Source organism: Medicago sativa, chromosome 3 (assembly GCF_051527215.1).
Source record: "Medicago sativa cultivar Bolivia chromosome 3, Bolivia_mono, whole genome shotgun sequence".
Taxonomy (NCBI): Eukaryota; Viridiplantae; Streptophyta; class Magnoliopsida; order Fabales; family Fabaceae; genus Medicago; species Medicago sativa.
The window spans coordinates 35,447,252-35,469,030 of record NC_140751.1 but is presented as its reverse complement, the minus strand read 5'-3'; the positions used below and the strand labels follow the sequence as shown (position 1 = coordinate 35,469,030).

The following is a 21,779-nucleotide window of genomic DNA, read 5'->3' as shown; positions in this document are numbered from 1 at the left end:
TATTGCATTGTCAACAATGTAACACCCCGTTTTCCCAACTTAAAAATTTCATAAAAATTATCAGAGTTTATCATCATAACGGAGCATCACATACATCATTTCCAACAATTATAGTAATGGGAATACTATTTATTTAAGCAACCTGTCTTATAAAATTCAATAATCAAATGCAGCAGAATTTAGTTTACATCATCTCATAAAATCCTTGGCATTAAAAGGCCATAACTTAACATCTCAATTAGTCTTCATAAAATACTTCAACATTATTAAAATAAAATACGTAACAAGGAAAAACAAGCATCAGACAATCCCCATCCCGTTACGTATCAGAGCATCCTAGACACGATGTGAGGAGTATACTCACGAACACAGCTAGTCCTGGTTACCTGCAAGTTACCCATACGAAGGGCAACATTTTCAAGCAGAAGGGGTGAGATTTCACATTCATTAATTAACAAATAATAATTCATAAAAAGATAACCAACATCATATATCTAACATTAATATCATCATTTTAACATCATTTAACAAAGCTAAGTAGTCAACAACTTCGTAGTTAGCAAAAGCAACATATTCATTCTTCTAACTCATCATTTATATCATTTATTAAAGTTAGGACAGCAACAACAACGGCAGGACAGCAACATCATCACATCATTCATCATTTATTATAAGTTATGATGTAATGATTTAACATGCATGTGGTACCACCGGTGTAACACCCCGAAAATTAGATGTAATGATTTAATGAAGTTAATTAGAAGAATTCTTTATTTCTTTTTATAATAATGGTGTTATGATGCTAGAATATTATGTTATCTATGAAGAAATAGACATATGATGATTAATGACGTGCTATAAGGATTATTATGATGAAAGGGAAAATAAATAAAGTAATGTAGAGGCGGGAGGTGTAGAATAGAAGTTTTAATTAAGTGGGGGAGGGAGAAGTAAAAATAATGGAAAATAAAATAGAAAGAATAATAGTAGGAGCCTAGCCCAAGTATAAATAGAGAATTGACAATCAGAGGTCTCACTTTTGCTGAAACGTAGAAACAAGAGAAGAAGAGAGAAGAGGAGGAGAAAAACCCTAGTTTCGGAGAAGAGAGCCAGAAAGCTGTGACTTCGAAGATTCGAGGTAAGGGGGAGATTCCTACCACTTTAGGTTGTTTAATTTATGATGATCTATTTAGTATGATGTATTAATGTAATACGATTTATGATGGAATTATGGTGATGAACAAAGGTGATGATGTTGTCAAATGAATGGAATTTACGAGATCAATTTAGGGTTTATAAATTGTAGTTTTTAATCTTGAAAGATTAGGTAATCCGATGAGATAATGGAAAAGTTAGTGTGTAGTTGTTAGGGTAACTCTAGGTAATGTTCCCTATCGATTTAGGATTAAACGTGGTCAAGAACAAAGGTTTATAGCTAAGTTAGGAGCATATTCGAGGGTAAAAACGCTGTTTTCTGAGTTCTGGAATCGTCCCAATCGTGCCACGATTGAAGCCCAACGTGCCACGATTTTTCCAGGAACGAAACCCATTTTTGATCTGTCCAAACGTGCCATAATGGGAACTCAACGTGCCACGATGCACTGTAGACTTAGACTATTTTTGACCTATTTATATGCCTCCAGAAGGTTCCTAAGATGTATAGTAAGGCCCCAAATCAATAAACCTAAATGAGATGAATTTAATTAAGGGTTATATGAGTAGTTTCTTTTGCCATAATGACTTTAAAATAAGATGGTCATCAAAAGTATTAGAGAAGAGTAAAGGTGGGGATAAGATTAGTTAGAAATAACATGAACTATACCAAACCAATTTTAGGGTATAGACGACAATAATGAGGGACTAATACATGATGATAGGATCTTAAGAACATAAGAAGCTAGATGTATAGATGGAAACCATTATGTGGAGAATGGAATAGTGATTGAGGATGAAGGATATAATGTGTCTATAGAAGAAAAAATGAAGAGAACGAGGGTAAATTAAGAATGGATGTGGGATCTAAATATGATGTTGGTTTGACAAAAATGTAAACTAATATGTAGATATGATGTTAACCGATGGATGTGATATTCACGTTATAAGATGATGAGGTATGATGATAGTATAAATGTCATATGATGATGATGAACGACGTAAACAAAGATGCTTATGAAAGACTTAAGTGGAAAGTAAAGTGAGATGTAAGAGGGTTATTCATGAACTAATAAATATGAAAATGATATAGCAACGAGACTATATGAAGAGTGTGAACTTAGGAAAATTGTCAGGTTGATGCGGAAAGGAGTCAAGGTAAAAGAGTAAAGATAAAGACACGATGAGGCGTAGGTGAGTGAGGATTAGAGAGGAGCAGGTTAAATAAAGAGATGTGTTGAAAGATGTGATGAATATCGAGTTACTTATGATTAATGACACAAGATCATAACAGAAGAAATAACGAGGATGAATTTAGAGAACTGATTACAATGTTGGGGTTGTTTGGATGAAATGTAAACTGAGATAGAAAGTTGTGTACGAATTAAATGAATGGCATGAGGGGTAGTAAGAGCGGTGAGTCAGGATATGAATCTAATAAAAGAGAGTAAGATGAATGAGAAGAAAGGTAAGGGATAAGATAAGAAAAGATGATTGTTTTAGCAATAGTTCATAAACAAGAGACAAAGATAATAGAAGAAACTTAGAATAAAGATTGAGTCTAATGATTTAAACTATACTTTTAAAGGTACAAACCAAGTAAAATTAGTGTATGATGTTAGAGGACTAAGGTAATAGACGATAATAATGATGAATTTAATAACTGATGATAGGGTCTTATGACTTAATAAGTCTAGTCGTATGGACAGAAGTTACTAGGAGGAAAGACGAGGGAGTAGTAAAAATCATAAAGACCTAGGATGAAGGATATGGTTGGTTACTAGGAGTAAATGGTACAGAAAATGTAGAAGAAACCAAGGATGAGTGTAGGTTCTAAACATGACATGAGTTCTGATAAGAGAATGAGTTAGACATAATCAGATGAACATATGATGTTAATTAATGATAATGTGTTAATGATGATGTATAATGACGTTATGATTGTTAAAATGACGAAAGACGAAGAATGACGAAAGATGAATAATGACGAATGATGAAAAATGACGAATGACTATGAGGTAAAGATGATGTGTTGTTTATGTGTCTTTCTAAATGATGTTTGGTGAGTCTTCATGCATCATATCATACTGCATAATGACGAATGACGAATGACGAATGACGAAATGTATGTTTCAGTAACACATCTCTGAACTACATTATTATGACGATAGGATCCGGTACCGGCATGCATGTAGGTCTAGGAATGAAGTACGTTGCATATAGGTCATGATAGGTGAACTGTGATATGTGCTAATGATGTGAATATGGTATGTGTGTTAAAGGTGTGCATAAGATGTATGTATTAATGATGTTTTATGAAATAAATTGTATGAGTATCATGATGAATGATTGATGATGATATGATGAATAATTGATGACGATGTGAATGAAGGACCAATGATGATAAGATTATATGCTTTATTATTCATGTACCCCAATATATGTTATGTTGTGAATTCTCACCCCTTTGCTGTTGTTTGTGTATTTGGTGTCTGTATCCTTGGGGTACAGACACTCAGGACGGGGAGTTTTAGCTTTGCGGGATGCTTAGAAGGTGGCAACAGGGATATACTCTTGTAGTTATTATTTATGATATAAAGTAGTCGAATAAATATGTGCTCTGATCTGTAACACTGGGTTGGGCTAAACGTTGACTGTCCCTGAATTATGAAGTTTAAGCACTTTGATGTTTTATGCTATTTTTCTTAAATAATTTTGAAGAAAAGATATTTTATAATAATGAAATTCTTATGAAGGATCTTCTGCTGTTGTATATGATTCTTTATTATTTTATTATGTAGTAAGATTAATGAATGTGTGTGACACCCTCTTTCGTTAAAACCATGATTATTATTATGTAAAATTATCGTCGGGAATTAGGGTGTTACAACCGGGGCGTTAATCCCCCATCGCTAAGGTCATATTTGGACCTGTCAGGCATTAAGCCCCCATCGCTAAGGTCACAAAGAACCTGTCGGGCATTAAGCCCCCATCGCCGACTATGCATCAACTCGACTCTAAATGCAACAACTTCATTTTTCATGTTAAATTCCTTAATAATTACTCATAAGGATTTCATCACATCAAACATCATCTACTGGAACAACGATTAAGTCAACAACATTTTTCATTTATACATCAGAACCTATTCCATCAAGGAAACAAGTCAAAACTGCAACAGTTTGCGAAACAGCAGGTCTGTACTGCACTAACTCGTAGTGGCGAACTAAACTACTCGCAATGGCGAGCTAAGGGGTTACTCACAGTTGCGAGGAAAGCTACTCGCAATGGCGAGTAGCTTAATTCTTTCAACGGGGTTGCTCGCAGTTGCGAGTGGGAACGCTCGCAGTTGCGAGCGATGACAGAACAGGGTTCTGTCGCAGCTCTGCAACACATCTCAATCATCCAATTCTCACTACCCAGGCCCCAAATTCATTATAAATCAACATCTAAACGTTTTCTATGACTAATTAACATCTTTCTACATCAAACTACATCAAAGTTCACTTAATTCTTCCACTTTTAATGATTTTTGACCTAATCCCAATCCCTTAAACCTACAACAATTGACCACTTCCTATGAATCAAAACTTGTTAACAATGAGAGTTAGTCCCACCCTTACCTTAGATTATCTTTCTGAAATCCAACAGCCGCGTTCTTCGTTCTTAGGGTTATCTCTGACTTCTCTTCTTTCTCTCCTCTTTTCTCAGTTGTACGCGTTCTAATTTTTCCTTCTCACTTACAGATTTTATTCTTTCCCTAATTGCTCTTCTCACCGCAATCCTACTCTTTCCCCTATTAATTATTTCTACTAATAATAATATTTCTCCCCCACTTAAGAATAATACTTATATTATCAACTATTAACATATATTCCACCAATATAAATATAATAACAATAATAATAATAATATTCTAATAAAATGCAATAATTCATCCAAATAATAATTATGAAAAAGTTGGCGTTACAACTCTCCCCCACGTAGATTATTTACGTCCTCGTAAATGATCCTTGTTCAAACAACTCTGGGTAAGATTCTCGCATCTTACTCTCCAATTCCCACGTCAAACTTTCACCAGCTGCTCCTTCCCAAACGACTTTCACAAGGGATATTTCCTTGCCTCTCAGCCTCTTCACTTCACGATCTTCTATCCTTACTGGTAAGGTCTCGATGGTAATGTTGTCCCTTACTTTCACATCATCTTTTGGAATCACATGGGATGGATCCGGCACATACTTCCGAAGTTGCGATACATGGAACACATCATGCAAGTTCGAAAGATGTGGTGGCAAACCCACCCTATAAGCAACCGTTCCAATCCTTTCTGAAATCTGATACGGGCCAATAAACCTCGGAGTCAACTTCTTTGACTTCAATGCACGTCCAACACCCGTCACGGGAGTGACTCTCATAAACACATGGTCTCCTTCTTGAAACTCAAGATCCTTCCTGCGCTTATCATTATAACTCTTATGTCTATCCTGCGACTCTTTCATCTTGTTTCTAATTAACTTCACCTTCTCGGTAGTCTGTTGGACAATTTCTGGTCCCAATACCACATTCTCACCTGTTTCAAACCAACACAACGGAGTCCTACACCTCCGACCATACAAAGCCTCGAAGGGTGCCATTCCAATACTAGCATGGTGACTGTTGTTGTAAGTGAACTCTATCAGAGGTAGATAACTATCCCAAGTTCCACCTTGCTCAAGCACACAAACCCTCAATAAATCTTCCAGCGACTGAATTGTCCTTTTCGACTGTCCATCTGTCTGTGGGTGGTACACTGAACTCAACTTCAAATTAGTACCCAAAGCCTCATGCAAAATCTTCCAGAACCTTGATGTAAACCTCAGATCTCTATCCGACACAATGCTCGATGGGACACCATGTAGCTTCACAACATCTCTAATATAAATCTCTGCTAACTAGGACACAGGAAAAGTAATATTAATTGGAATGAAATGAGCCGACTTCGTCAATCTATCCACGATCACCCAAATTGCATCATTCCCTTTGTTGGTATTCGCCAAACTCATCACAAAATCCATGGATATACTATCCCATTTCCATTCCGGAATCTCTAGCGGTGTCAATAACCCAGCAGGTTTCTGATGCTCAACTTTCGACTTCTGACAAGTCAAACATGCATACACAAATTGTTCCACGTCGCGCTTCAAACCAGACCACCAAAACATTTTCTTCAAATCCTGATACATTTTAGCAGCTCCTGGATGAATACTCAAACTGCTTCTATGGCCTTCTTCAAGAATCATCTTCTTCATCTCATCATTATCAGGAATACAAATTCTTCCTCGAAACCTCAACACTCCTTGCTCATCAACCTTAAAGTCACTGTCTACAGCAGGATCGCTTGCAACCATTAAATATACCAACTTCACATCTACTTTCTGCGCCTCTCTGATACTATCCAGAAATTCATTGTTGATTTTCAACATCCCCAATTTCACACTCTTTGGCGACACTTCACAAACCAAACACATGTCTCTGAACTGTTCAAGCAATTCCATCTCTTTAACCATCATCGCCGACAAGTGTAAAGTCTTCCTACTCAATGCATCTGCAACAACATTAGCTTTTCCAGGATGATAATTCAACCCAAAATCATAGTCTTTTAGTAACTCGAGCCATCTCCTCTGCCTCATGTTCAACTCCTTTTGATCAAATAAATATTTCAGACTTTTATGATCGCTGAACACCTCAAATCTGGAACCGTACAAATAGTGTCTCCAAATTTTCAACACAAAAACCACAACAGCCAACTCTAAATCATGTGTAGGATAGTTCTTCTCATGTATCCTCAACTGTCTTGAAGCATAAGCCACTACCTTGCCATCTTGCATAAGCACACCACCTAAGCCCAACTTGGACGCATCACAATACACCACAAAAGGTTCATCAGGTTTTGGCAAAATTAAAACTGGAGCCATCATCAAACGTTTCTTCAACTCATTAAAACTGTTCTCACACTGAACATCCCACACAAAGGTTTTGCCTTTACACGTCAACTGTGTTAACGGAAGTGCTAACTTAGAAAATCCATCTATAAATCTTCGGTAATAACCTGCTAGCCCCAAAAAGCTTCTAACTTTGGTAACTGACTTTGGAGTCTCCCATCTTGATACTGCATCAACTTTGGATGGATCTACTGCAATACCACTACTAGAGATAATATGACCAAGAAAACTTACTTCTTTCAACCAGAATTCACATTTAGATAACTTGGCATATAACTTCTTTTCTTTCAATACTTGCAGGACGATCTTCAAATGTTCAGCATGCTCTTCTTCAGACTTTGAATATATCAAAATATCATCTATGAATACAACCACGAAACGATCCAAATAGTCATGGAAAATGCGATTCATGTACTCCATAAACACACCTGGTGCGTTAGATACTCCGAACGGCATTACAGAATATTCATAATGTCTGTAACGCGTCCTAAAGGCCGTCTTCTTAATATCTTCATCCTTCACTTTAATCTGATGATAACCTGACCTCAAGTCAATTTTGCTAAATACACGTGCACCCACTAGCTGATCCATCAAATCATCAATTCTGGGAAGGGGGTATCTATTCTTTATCGTTACTTTGTTCAACTGACGATAGTCAAGGGACAATCTCATACTTCCGTCCTTCTTCTTTACTAGCAACACTGGTGCTCTCCAAGGTGATACACTTGGCCTTATAAACTTCTTGTCTAACAATTCTTTTAACTGTTTCTTTAATTCTGCTAACTCTGAAGCTGACATACGATAAGGCGTCATAGACACAGGCTTCGTTCCTGGAACAAGATCAATAGTAAATTCAACTTCTCTCTCCGGCGGCACGTCAGGAATTTCATCAGGAAATACTTCTGGAAATTCACACACAACTTGCAACTTATCAATCTTCGCCTGGTTCTCAATGGACAAGGACGCCATCAAAGAAAACAATTGACTTCCATCAAGCATCAGCTGCTTCAACTGCTTAGTAGTTATAAATTTGGGCTCCGCTTCCTCTTCTGGAGAAGAAAACCGCACCGTCTTGTTGAAACAATTTATGTGAGCATAATTATACTCTAACCAATTCATACAAGGAATTACATCCATTCCTTTCAATGGCAAACAAATTAGATCCATAGCAAAATCTCTACCAAACATAGACAAAGGACAACTCAAACATACTCTAGAGGTAGTTACCGAACCATTAGATGGGGTTTCGACAACCATCTCTCCATTCATTGGTGACACATCAAGACTCAACCTCGAAGCACAATCAGTAGCAATAAAACAATGTGTGGCACCAATATCTATGATAGCAATTAAAGGAATATTATTAATGAAACAAGTACCTCTGATCAAACGGTCCTCACTAGCTGTCTGAGTACCAGCTAAAGCAAACACTTTACCCTTGGTCGGGGCCTTCTTTGGTTCAGTACACTGAGAAGAAATGTGCCCCTTTCCACCACAATTGAAACAAATAATGTCGTCGTGCTTGCATTCTGAAACCGTATGCCCCTTGACGCCACAACAGAAGCACCCTTTTATCTCATTAGCACTACAAGCATTACTCTTGTGACCTTTTTCTCCACATTTGAAACAAACAATCCCAGCAGGAGTCTCATTCTTCTTAGGTCTTCCCTCATCATTCACCCTTTTCTTGCCCTTATCAGCTGGAGCATTATAAGGCTTCCCACGATTCTGTTGCTGCTTACCCCTCCTCTCAGTCATAATCTTATAATGAGCCTTTGAATCATCTTCGTAGCTTCTACATCTGCTCACCAAAGCAGAAAAGTCACGGATCTGTTGGTAACCAATGACTCACTTAATATCAGCACGCAAACCATTCTCAAACTTGATACACTTAGAAAACTCAGCATTGTCTCCGGTATAGTGTGGATAGAACTGAGCCAGCTCCACAAACTTCGCTGCATACTTTGTCACCGACATGTTTCCTTGCTTAAACTCAAGGAACTCGATCTCTTTCCTTCCGCGAACATCTTCAGGAAAATATCTGTTTAGGAACTCTTCCCTAAACACAGCCCAAGTAATAACCGCATCATTCTGCTCTAGGGTAGGTTGAACGCTCACCCACCAGTCATCAGCTTCCACGGCCAGCATGTGCGTACCAAAACGCACCTTCTGATCATCAGTACATTGCATAACTCTGAAAATTCTTTCAACCTCTTTGAGCCACGTCTGTGCTCCATCAGGGTCGTACCTTCCTTTGAAAGTAGGAGGATGATTCCTCACAAAGGTATCCAACATTCTCACATCAGCGTTCACACCAGCACCAACATTTGGATGTTGTCCCACAGCTTGGGCTACAGCTTCCAAAGCAGCAGCAATCGCAGCATCATTTCTTCCAGCCATTCTAGTCCTCTTATAACAGATAAGGTTTGCAGCCTCCAGGTCTCTACTCTGCACAACACACAACAATTAAAGTAACATAATAATGATATTTCAACTGCTAAAAGACACAACTCGACTCTCTACTTGGTCGGACGGACCGACCTGCTCTGATACCAATTGTAACACCCCGTTTTCCCAACTTAAAAATTTCATAAAAATTATCAGAGTTTATCATCATAACGGAGCATCACATACATCATTTCCAACAATTATAGTAATGGAAATACTATTTATTTAAGCAACCTGTCTTATAAAATTCAATAATCAAATGCATCGGAATTTAGTTTACATCATCTCATAAAATCCTTGGCATTAAAAGGCCATAACTTAACATCTCAATTAGTCTTCATAAAATACTTCAACATTATTAAAATAAAATACGTAACAAGGAAAAACAAGCATCAGACAATCCCCATCCTGTTACGTATCAGAGCATCCTAGACACGATGTGAGTAGTCTACTCACAAACACAGCTAGTCCTGGTTACCTGCAAGTTACCCACACGAAGGGCAACATTTTCAAGCAGAAGGGGTGAGATTTCACATTCATTAATTAACAAATAATAATTCATAAAAAGATAACCAACAGCATATATCTAACATTAATATCATCATTTTAACATCATTTAACAAAGCTAAGTAGTCAACAACTTCATAGTTACCAAAAGCAACATATTCATTCTTATAACTCATCATTAATATCATTTATTAACGTTAGGATAACAACAACAACGGCAGGACAGCAACATCATCACATCATTCATCATTTATTATAAGTTATGATGACTCTACAATGCAACAACAACTCCAACAACAACTTAGACAACTTCAACATGGATGTGGTACCACCAGGGCGTTAAGCCCCCATCGCTAAGGTCATATTTGGACCTGTCGGGCATTAAGCCCCCATCGCCGACTATGCATCAACTCGACTCTAAATGCAACAACTTCATTTTTCATGTTAAATTCATTAATAATTACTCACAAGGATTTCATCACATCAAACAGCATCTACTGGAACAACGATTAAGTCAACAACATTTTTCATTTATACATCAGAACCTATTCCATCAAGGAAACAAGTCAAAACTGCAACAATTTACGAAACAGCAGGTCTGTACTGCACTAACTCGTAGTGGCGAGCTAAACTACTCGCAACGGCGAGTTCATCAGGGGAACTCGCAGTTGCACACAACATTACTCGTAGTTGCGAGCTAAGGGGTTACTCGCAGTTGCGAGGAAAGCTACTCGCAATGGCGAGCTCAACGGGGTTGCTCGCAGTTGCGAGTGGGAACGCTCGCAGTTGCGAGCGATGACAGAACAGGGTTCTGTCGCAGCTCTGCAACACATCTCAGTCATCCAATTCTCACTACCCAGGCCCCAAATTCATTATAAATCAACATCTAAACGTTTTCTATGACTAATTAACATCTTTCTACATCAAACTACATCAAAGTTCACTTAATTCTTCCACTTTTAATGATTTTTGACCTAATCCCAATCCCTTAAACCTACAACAATTGACCACTTCCTATGAATCAAAACTTGTTAACAATGAGAGTTAGTCCCACCCTTACCTTAGATTATCTTTCTGAAATCCAACAGCCAAGTTCTTCGTTCTTAGGGTTATCTGTGACTTCTCTTCTTTCTCTCCTCTTTTCTCAGTTGTACACGTTCTAATTTTTCCTTCTCACTTACAGATTTTATTCTTTCCCTAATTGCTCTTCTCATCGCAATCCTACTCTTTCCCCTATTAATTATTTCTACTAATAATAATATTTCTCCCCCACTTAAGAATAATACTTATATTATCAACTATTAACATATATTCCACCAATATAAATATAATAACAATAATAATAATAATATTCTAATAAAATGCAATAATTCACCCAAATAATAATTATGAAAAAGTGGGCGTTACAACTCTCCCCCACTTAGAATATTTACGTCCTCGTAAATGATCCTTGTTCAAACAACTCTGGGTAAGATTCGCGCATCTTACTCTCCAATTCCCACGTCAAACTTTCACCAGCTGCTCCTTGCTAAACGACTTTCACAAGGGATATTTCCTTGCCTCTCAGCCTCTTCACTTCACGATCTTCTATCCTTACTGGTAAGGTCTCGATGGTAAGGTCGTCCCTTACTTGCACATCATCTTTTGGAATCACATGGGATGGATCCGGCACATACTTCCGAAGTTGCGATACATGGAACACATCATACAAGTTCGAAAGATGTGGTGGCAAACCCATCCTATAAGCAACCGTTCCAATCCTTTCTGAAATCTGATATGGACCAATAAACCTCGGAGTCAACTTCTTTGACTTCAATGCACGTCCAACACCCGTCACGGGAGTGACTCTCAAAAACACATGGTCTCCTTCTTGAAACTCAAGATCCTTCCTGCGCTTATGATGACAACTCTTCTGTCTATCCTGCGACTCTTTCATCTTGTTTCTAATTAACTTCACCTTCTCGGTAGTCTGTTGGACAATTTCTGGTCCCAATACCACATTCTCACCTGTTTCAAACCAGCACAACGGAGTCCTACACCTCCGACCATACAAAGCCTCGAAGGGTGCCATTCCATATTAGCATGGTGACTGTTGTTGTAAGTGAACTCTATCAGAGGTAGATAACTATCCCAAGTTCCACCTTGCTCAAGCACACAAACCCTCAATAAATCTTCCAGCGACTGAATTGTCCTTTCCGACTGTCCATCTGTCTGCGGGTGGTACGCTGAACTCAACTTCAAATTAGTACCCAAAGCCTCATGTAAACTCTTCCAGAACCTCGACGTAAACCTCAGATCTCTATCCGACACAATGCTCGATGGGACACCATGTAGCTTCACAACATCTCTAATATAAATCTCTGCTAACTGGGACACAGGAAAAGTAATATTAATTGGAATGAAATGAGCCGACTTCGTCAATCTATCCACGATCACCCAAATTGCATCATTCCCTTTGTTGGTATTCGCCAAACTCATCACAAAATCCATGGATATACTATCCCATTTCCATTCCGGAATCTCTAGCGGTGTCAATAACCCAGCAGGTTTCTGATGCTCAACTTTCGACTTCTGACAAGTCAAACATGCATACACAAATTGTGCCACGTCGCGCTTCAAACCAGACCACCAAAACATTTTCTTCAAATCCTGATACATTTTAGCAGCTCCTGGATGAATACTCAAACTGCTTCTATGGCCTTCTTCAAGAATCATCTTCTTCATCTCATCGTTATCAGGAATACAAATTCTTCCTCGAAACCTCAACACTCCTTGCTCATCAACCTTAAAGTCACTGTCTACAGCAGGATCGCTTGCAACCATTAAATATACCAACTTCACATCTACTTTTTGCGCCTCTCTGATACTATCCAGAAATTCATTGTTGATTTTCAACATCCCCAATTTCACACTCTTTGGCGACACTTCACAAACCAAACTCATGTCTCTGAACTGTTCAAGCAATTCCATCTCTTTAACCATCATCGCCGACAAGTGTAAAGTCTTCCTACTCAATGCATCTGCAACAACATTAGCTTTTCCAGGATGATAATTCAACCCAAAATCATAGTCTTTTAGTAACTCGAGCCATCTCCTCTGCCTCATGTTCAACTCCTTTTGATCAAATAAATATTTCAGACTTTTATGATCGCTAAACACCTCAAATCTGGAACCGTACAAATAGTGTCTCCAAATTTTCAACACAAAAACCACAACAGCCAACTCTAAATCATGTGTAGGATAGTTCTTCTCATGTATCCTCAACTGTCTCGAAGCATAAGCCACTACCTTGCCATCTTGCATAAGCACACCACCTAAGCCCAACTTGGACGCATCACAATACACCACAAAAGGTTCATCAGGTTTTGGCAAAATTAAAACTGGAGCCGTCGTTAAACGTTTCTTCAACTCATTAAAACTGTTCTCACACTGAACATCCCACACAAAGGTTTTGCCTTTACACGTCAACTGTGTTAACGAAAGTGCTAACTTAGAAAATCCGTCTATAAATCTTCGGTAATAACCTGTTAGCCCCAAAAAGCTTCTAACTTTGGTAACTGACTTTGGAGTCTCCCATCTTGATACTGCATCAACTTTGGATGGATCTACTGCAACACCACTACTATAGATAATATGACCAAGAAAACTTACTTCTTTCAACCAGAATTCACACATTTAGATAACTTGGCATATAACTTCTTTTCTTTCAATACTTGCAGGACGATCTTCAAATGTTCAGCATGCTCTTCTTCAGACTTCGAATATATCAAAATATCATCTATGAATACAACCACGAAATGATCCAAATAGTCACGAAAAATGCGATTCATGTATTCCATAAAGACACCTGGTGCGTTAGATACTCCGAACGGCATTACACAATATTCATAATGTCCGTAACGCGTCCTAAAGGTCGTCTTCTAAATATCTTCATCCTTCACTTTAATCTGATGATAACCTGACCTCAAGTCAATTTTGCTAAATACACGTGCACCCACTAGCTGATCCATCAAATCATCAATTCTGGGAAGGGGGTATCTATTCTTTATCGTTACTTTGTTCAACTGACGATAGTCAATGCACAATCTCATACTTCCGTCCTTCTTCTTTACTAGCAACACTGGTGCTCCCCAAGGTGATACACTTGGCCTTATAAACTTCTTGTCTAACAATTCTTCTAACTGTTTCTTTAATTCTGCTAACTCTGAAGCTGACATACGATAAGGCGTCATAGACACAGGCTTCGTTCCTGGAACAAGATCAATAGTAAATTCAACTTCTCTCTCTGGCGGCACATCAGGAATTTCATCAGGAAATACTTCTGGAAATTCACACACAACTTGCAACTTATCAATCTTCGCCTGGTTCTCAATGGACAAGGATGCCATCAAAGAAAACAATTGACTTCCATCAAGCATCAGCTGCTTCAACTGCATAGTAGTTATAAATTCGGTCTCCGCTTCCTCTTCTGGAGAAGAAAACCGCACCGTCTTGTTGAAACAATTTATGTGAGCGTAATTATACTCTAACCAATTCATACCAAGAATTACATCCATTCCTTTCAATGGCAAACAAATTAGATCCATAGCAAAATCTCTACCAAACATAGACAAAGGACAACTCAAACATACTCGAGAGGTAGTTATCGAACTATTAGATGGGGTTTCGACAACCATCTCTCCATTCATTGGTGACACATCAAGACTCAACCTCGAAGCACAATCATTAGCAATAAAACAATGCGTGGCACCAGTATGTATGATATCAATTAAAGGAATATTATTAATGAAACAAGTACCTCTAATCAAACGGTCCTCACTAGCTGTCTGAGTACCAGCTAAAGCAAACACTTTACCCTTGGCCGGGGCCTTCTTTGGTTCAGTACACTGAGCAGAAATGTGCCCCTTTCCACCACAATTGAAACAAATAATGTCGTCGTGCTTGCATTCTGAAACCGTATGCCCCTTGACGCCACAATGGAAGCACCCTTTTATCTCATTAGCTCTACAAGCATTACTCTTGTGACCTTTTTCTCCACATTTGAAACAAACAATCCCAGCAGGAGTCTCATTCTTCTTAGGTCTTCCCTCATCATTCACCCTTTTCTTGCCCTTATCAGCTGGAGCACTATAAGGCTTCCCACGATTCTGTTGCTGCTTACCCCTCCTCTCAGTCATAATCTTATAATGAGCCTTTGAATCATCTTCATAGATTCTACATCTGCTCACCAAAGCAGAAAAGTCACGGATCTGTTGGTAACCAATGGCTCGCTTAATATCAGCACGCAAACCATTCTCAAACTTGATACACTTAGAAAACTCAGCATTGTCTCTGGTATAGTGTGGATAGAACTGAGCCAGCTCCACAAACTTCGCTGCATACTCTGTCACCGACATGTTTCCTTGCTTCAGTTCAAGGAACTCGATCTCTTTCCTTCCGCGAACATCTTCAGGAAAATTTCTGTTTAGGAACTCTTCCCTAAACATAGCCCAAGTAATAACCGCATCATTCTGCTCTAGGGTAGGTTGAACGCTCACCCACCAGTCATCAGCTTCCTCGACCAGCATGTGCGTACCAAAACACACCTTCTGATCATCAGTACATTGCATAACTCTGAAAATTCTTTCAACCTCTTTGAGCCACGTTTGTGCTCCATCAGGGTCGTACCTTCCTTTGAAAGTAGGAGGATGATTCCTCAGAAAGGTCTCCAACATTCTCACATCAGCGTTCATACCAGCACCAGCATTTGGATGTTGTCCCACAGCTTGGGCTACGGCTTCCAAAGCAGCAACAATCGCAACATCATTTCTTCCAGCCATTCTAGTCCTCTTATAACAGATAAGGTTTGCAGCCTCCAGGTCTCTACTCTGTGCAACACACAACAATTAAAGTAACATAATAATGATATTTCAACTGCTAAAAGACACAACTCGACTCTCTACTTGGCCGGACGGATCGACCTGCTCTGATACCAATTGTAACACCCCGTTTTCCCAACTTAAAAATTTCATAAAAATTATCAGAGTTTATCATCATAATGGAGCATCACATACATCATTTCCAACAATTATAGTAATGGGAATACTATTTATTTAAGCAACCTGTCTTATAAAATTCAATAATCAAATGCAGCGGAATTTAGTTTACATCATCTCATAAAATCCTTGGCATTAAAAGGCCACAACTTAACATCTCAATTAGTCTTCATAAAATACTTCAACATTATTAAAATAAAATACGTAACAAGGAAAAACAAGCATCAGACAATCCCCATCCCGTTACGTATCAGAGCATCCTAGACACGATGTGAGGAGTCTACTCACGAACACAGCTAGTCCTGGTCACCTGCAAGTTACCCATACGAAGGGCAACATTTTCAAGCAGAAGGGGTGAGATTTCACATTCATTAATTAACAAATAATAATTCATAAAAAGATAACCAACAGCATATATCTAACATTAATATCATCATTTTAACATCATTTAACAAAGCTAAGTAGTCAATAACTTCATAGTTACCAAAAGCAACATATTCATTCTTATAACTCATCATTTATATCATTTATTAACGTTAGGACAGCAACAACAACGGCAGGACAGCAACATCATCACATCATTCATCATTTATTATAAGTTATGATGACTCTACAATACAACAACAACTCCAACAACAACTTAGACAACTTCAACATACATGTGGTAGCACCAGGGCGTTAAGCCCCCATCGCTAAGGTCATATTTGGACCTGTCGGGCATTAAGCCCCCATCGCTAAGGCACAAAGAACCTGTCGGGCATTAAGCCCCCATTGCCGACTATGCATCAACTCGACTCTAAATGCAACAACTTCATTTTTCATGTTAAATTCATTAATAATTACTCACAAGGATTTCATCACATCAAACAGCATCTACTGGAACAACGATTAAGTCAACAACATTTTTCATTTATACATCAGAACCTATTCCATCAAGGAAACAAGTCAACACTGCAACAATTTGCGAAACAGCAGGTCTGTACTGCACTAACTCGCAGTGGCGAGCTAAACTACTCGCAATGGCGAGTTCATCAGGGGAACTCGCAGTTGCACACAACATTACTCATAGTTGCGAGCTAAGGGGTTACTCGCAGTTGCGAGGAAAGCTACTCGCAATGGCGAGCTCAACGGGGTTGCTCACAGTTGCGAGTGGGAACGCTCGCAGTTGCGAGCGATGACAGAACAGGGTTCTGTCGCAGCTCTGCAACACATCTCAGTCATCCAATTCTCACTACCCAGGCCCCAAATTCATTATAAATCAACATCTAAACGTTTTCTATGACTAATTAACATCTTTCTACATCAAACTACATCAAAGTTCACTTAATTCTTCCACTTTTAATGATTTTTGACCTAATCCCAATCCCTTAAACCTACAACAATTGACCACTTTCTATGAATCAAAACTTGTTAACAATGAGAGTTAGTCCCACCCTTACCTTAGATTATCTTTCTGAAATCCAACAGCCGCGTTCTTCGTTCTTAGGGTTATCTCTGACTTCTCTTCTTTCTCTCCTCTTTTCTCAGTTGTACGCGTTCTAATTTTTCCTTCTCACTTACAGATTTTATTCTTTCCCTAATTGCTCTTCTCACCACAATCCTACTCTTTCCCCTATTAATTATTTCTACTAATAATAATATTTCTCCCCCACTTAAGAATAATACTTATATTATCAACTATTAACATATATTCCACCAATATAAATATAATAACAATAATAATAATATTCTAATAAAATGCAATAATTCACCCAAATAATAATTATGAAAAAGTGGGTGTTACAAACAACAGAAGCAAAATATATCTCAACTGCAAGTTTTTGCACACCACTACTTTAAATGAAACATCAGTTAGAGGACTATCAGATTAATGAAAACAATATTCCTATTTATTGTGATAATATTGTTGTTATTTGTTTGTCAAAGAATCCATTTCTACATTCTAGATTCAAGCATATTGAGATTAAACACCACTTTATAAGAGATTATGTTCAAAAAGGTACTTTGGATATACAATTCATTGATACTGAACATCAATGGGTGATATATTCACAAAGCCTTTAACTGTTGAAAGGTTTGATTTTATAAAGAAAAATTTGAACATGCATCATGTCTCTAATTAATGCATGCCTCTGAATGGGAATTCAGACTCTGAAGAAGTTCATAAGCAAAGTTCTATCAGACTCTCTTGACTGAGACTCTAAAGAACTTCAGTTTCTGAAGTCATCCGACTCTGAACTCTAGACTCTGGACTCTTTTCCTCTGATAACTTTACAAGTGGAAAAGGTGGAAGTTACTTTTTGTACACCTGGCTAACTAATAAAATAGTTACTCTGATAGTTTCTCTGACATGGTTTAGTTATATTGGGTATTAACTGCTGGGCAATGATGAAAATGCTTTGAATGTAGTATCTTGTGCCCCCTTTGTCATTAATGTGTTTTGTTTTTGTCTCTTTTGTTTGAATTGCAAAGGTTTTACCAAAAACACTTCAACACAAACACGCTTTTCACTTCTCACTACCCACACTTTCTAATTTTATAACTACTTCTCTAAAAATTTCTCCACTTTCAAAATTAACCTAGAAACCCTAAACCTTCATCAAATGGATGAATCAAGTTCAAATGATGGTAATGCTATGGAAGTAGACTGTGGAGATACACTTATCATTGTTGGAACAAAATGTGTTTAACATTACGATTTAGAGTTTTGATGATAACAAGGTATTAAAAATTGTCAATTGGATATGCTAATATTTGTTCAAGTGTGCAGGACCATAGATAAAAATTTGGTATCGTTGTTAGGTTCTGGAAGAACAAAAGAGAGTAATAGAATCAACAAAAATGAAGCTTGAAGCATCTGAAGAAAAGTGCTCCTAAAGTGATGACGTCATCAGAAGCAAGTTCATCAGAAGCACCTCATCAGAAGCAATATCGCCAGAAGCTGAAGTTCATCAGAAGATGAGAGACTTAAAGCTTCAAAGGTTGTGCAAAGGATTTAATCACGCCCAACATTGCAGAAGACCAGAAGAGTGAAGCAACGGCTAATTCAAATGAATTTGAAGACATTGGATGCTTGTTCTTTGAAGAGCATTGACAAAGTACAATTATACGAAGTGTACAACCACTACTTCCACTACTCTGTTTTTGTCTCTGCTACAGGACAAGAATAACAGCTATGCGTGCAATGTTGTTCCTTCACATTTGGAAAGAATTTGAAATTGATCCTTCATAGGACAATAACCATATCAGGCAAAAGATCATTGGTGATTGATCAATGCTTCAAACGACTTTTTTTGATGTGCTGGCAATTCACAACGTCTCTTTCACACCTCTATATAAAGGAGTGAAGATTTAGAGATTGCCAAGACTCATACAACAATTTACAAGTGTCAAAACTCTGCTAAAATTGTTCTGCATCAAAAGTTCACTTAGAATTTCTTATCAAAGTTCATATCTTAGAAATTCTAGAGTCTTAAGAGTCTGTATCTGATTTGTATTGTGAACACCACTGATTGTATATCAAGTGTTCAACCTCAAACATTTTTCTTTGTAATTTTGTTTGAATAGAAGTCTCTTGCAGTTGTGCTTGAGCATAGGAAGTCTCTTGATTGTGTTCAGGAGCATAGGAAATCTCTTGCAGTTGTGCTTGAGTAGTTTGAAGTCTCTTGCTAGTTTTAGCAGTGAGCAGTTGTAATCAGATAATACATTTTAGTGAACTCTCCTTGGAAGTGCAAGGGGGACATGACTACTTCCGGTTTGTGGAAGGAACCTGTATAATTGCTTTGTGTCTTTCTTCTCTCTCTCTGTTTTTATCCGCTACATTTAGAATCTGAACATCACTTCAGAAGCTGAACTCTATCTGCTTCTGACCAGTGATTTCAGTAGGAGAAATTGAAGAAAAAGCTAACACAATTCAACCCCCCTTCTTATATTTTTCTCACCTTGAATCATAAAACATAGAACCATGGTGATGGACAAGAAAGATTTAAAGCTCCTGATTGAAAGCTTAGTGGATTTCGAGTCTATCAAGAGGAGTGGATGTGAAATTCTACTGTTTAATGGAATGCAGGAGCTGATGTTGTATTTTCAGATGCTACATGGTCTAACTTACTCAGAGTTTATGAAAGACTTTTGGGTCAGGTTTGAAGTTTACGATGAAGAAGCTGCAAAGTTAGAGGAAATGCAGAAGATTATGGAGAATCTAAGGTTGAAGGGAAAGACAAGACGAGAAATGGGATTGCCGGAATTCAAACAAGTAGAGGTTAGGTCTGTAGTAATGGGAATCAGAGTTACTATTACTAAAGAAATACTTGCAAGAGCTGTTAGATGCTCAAACTATGGTATGTTTGAGGGCAATGTGAAGAAGAATAGTCAGTGGATGGAGAAGATTTTCAAGACTCTTCATGAAGGAAGACCTACTGACAAGACATGTGACTTAAAGGAAGAACACGAAGTCTTACATAAGCAAGTACTAGAATGCTTCTTACCAAGGGATGGTGGTACTGACTACAGGTCAAGGGATCACAATGTACTCCTGCATTTTCTGATCAAGAACTTCAGGATTGACCTTCCCAGATACATGTTTCATTATCTTTGCTGGCCAATCAAGGAAAGTATCAACAAGCAAAGAAAGCAGATGCCTTATGGAAGACTTCTATCTGAGATATTTCATCAGTGACGACTTCTCCATAAGCTAAAAAACAATGGTCTAGCTTCTAACAAGGAGTTAGGAACCTGCACTGGCAGGGTGATTAATGGTTCTCTTATGGTATATTTGGGAATCATTGCGAAAGAAGATGTTAGAACATCAGATTCTGACTTGACCACAACTCAAATCATGTCAGATTCGATGACAGACTTCCCTTCTATATCTCATGAAGACCCTTCAGAGGTGTTGGCTCAATACATATCCCAACACTTCTTGGAAACAGGGAATGTGATTGCTTGGGAGCAGATACCAGACAAAGTTGATGCACCTCTGAAGGTAATCAGAAGAAAGCTGAGTCTGATGAAGAAACGGAGGAACCAAAGAACCAGCCTGAAAAGGCTAAGGCTACCAAACCTGCTGCTTCTGGCATTCAGAAGGAAGTAGCAGAGCTAGAGCCTTCTCAGATTCTGACTACTAGAACAAGAGGTGGAGGTTCTGATAGAACTTCATCAGTTCAGAATAGAGTACAAGAACCTCTTCACAAGCCTAAGAAACCTGCCAGAAAATTGAAGTTATCTACTGAAGCTTCTGAAGACTTAGCAAGTGAAGATGGTAGCACTATTGCTCAGGAGGTAAAAGAGAAGGTTGTTGAAGCTTCTAAACAGTTGTTGGACCTATCTAAAGATCTAGAGCAGTCAACAATGGGTCAAACAAGTGAGGTTCTGAAGACTCACATGAAGGTGTAGATGAAGCAAGGTTCATCAGAAGTGGTTGTTTCAGATGCCGATGCATCAGGTAATATTGCATCCTCTAATCTCTCATAACTTATAAACTTAGACTCACCCCCACACTCATCCCCTCATTTAGATGACCAACCTCTTAGTTTAGTTTACTCAAACTTACAGAAAGTTAAGAAACCCTCACCTAAACTGAGACCTAGACCTGACCAAGGTGATGTATCAAATAGGACAAAGTGGTTTGATCCACCAACTGTTATACCACTGCATA

At 38.2% G+C, this 21,779-nt stretch overlaps 2 pseudogenes; both read right to left on the bottom strand.

Moving 5' to 3' along the window:
* The window catches only part of LOC146937347 (uncharacterized), an 86,491-nt pseudogene that overhangs the window by 59,497 nt on the left and 5,215 nt on the right, over positions 1–21,779 (bottom strand).
* On the bottom strand, positions 5,145–9,533 carry LOC146937348 (uncharacterized; annotated as a pseudogene).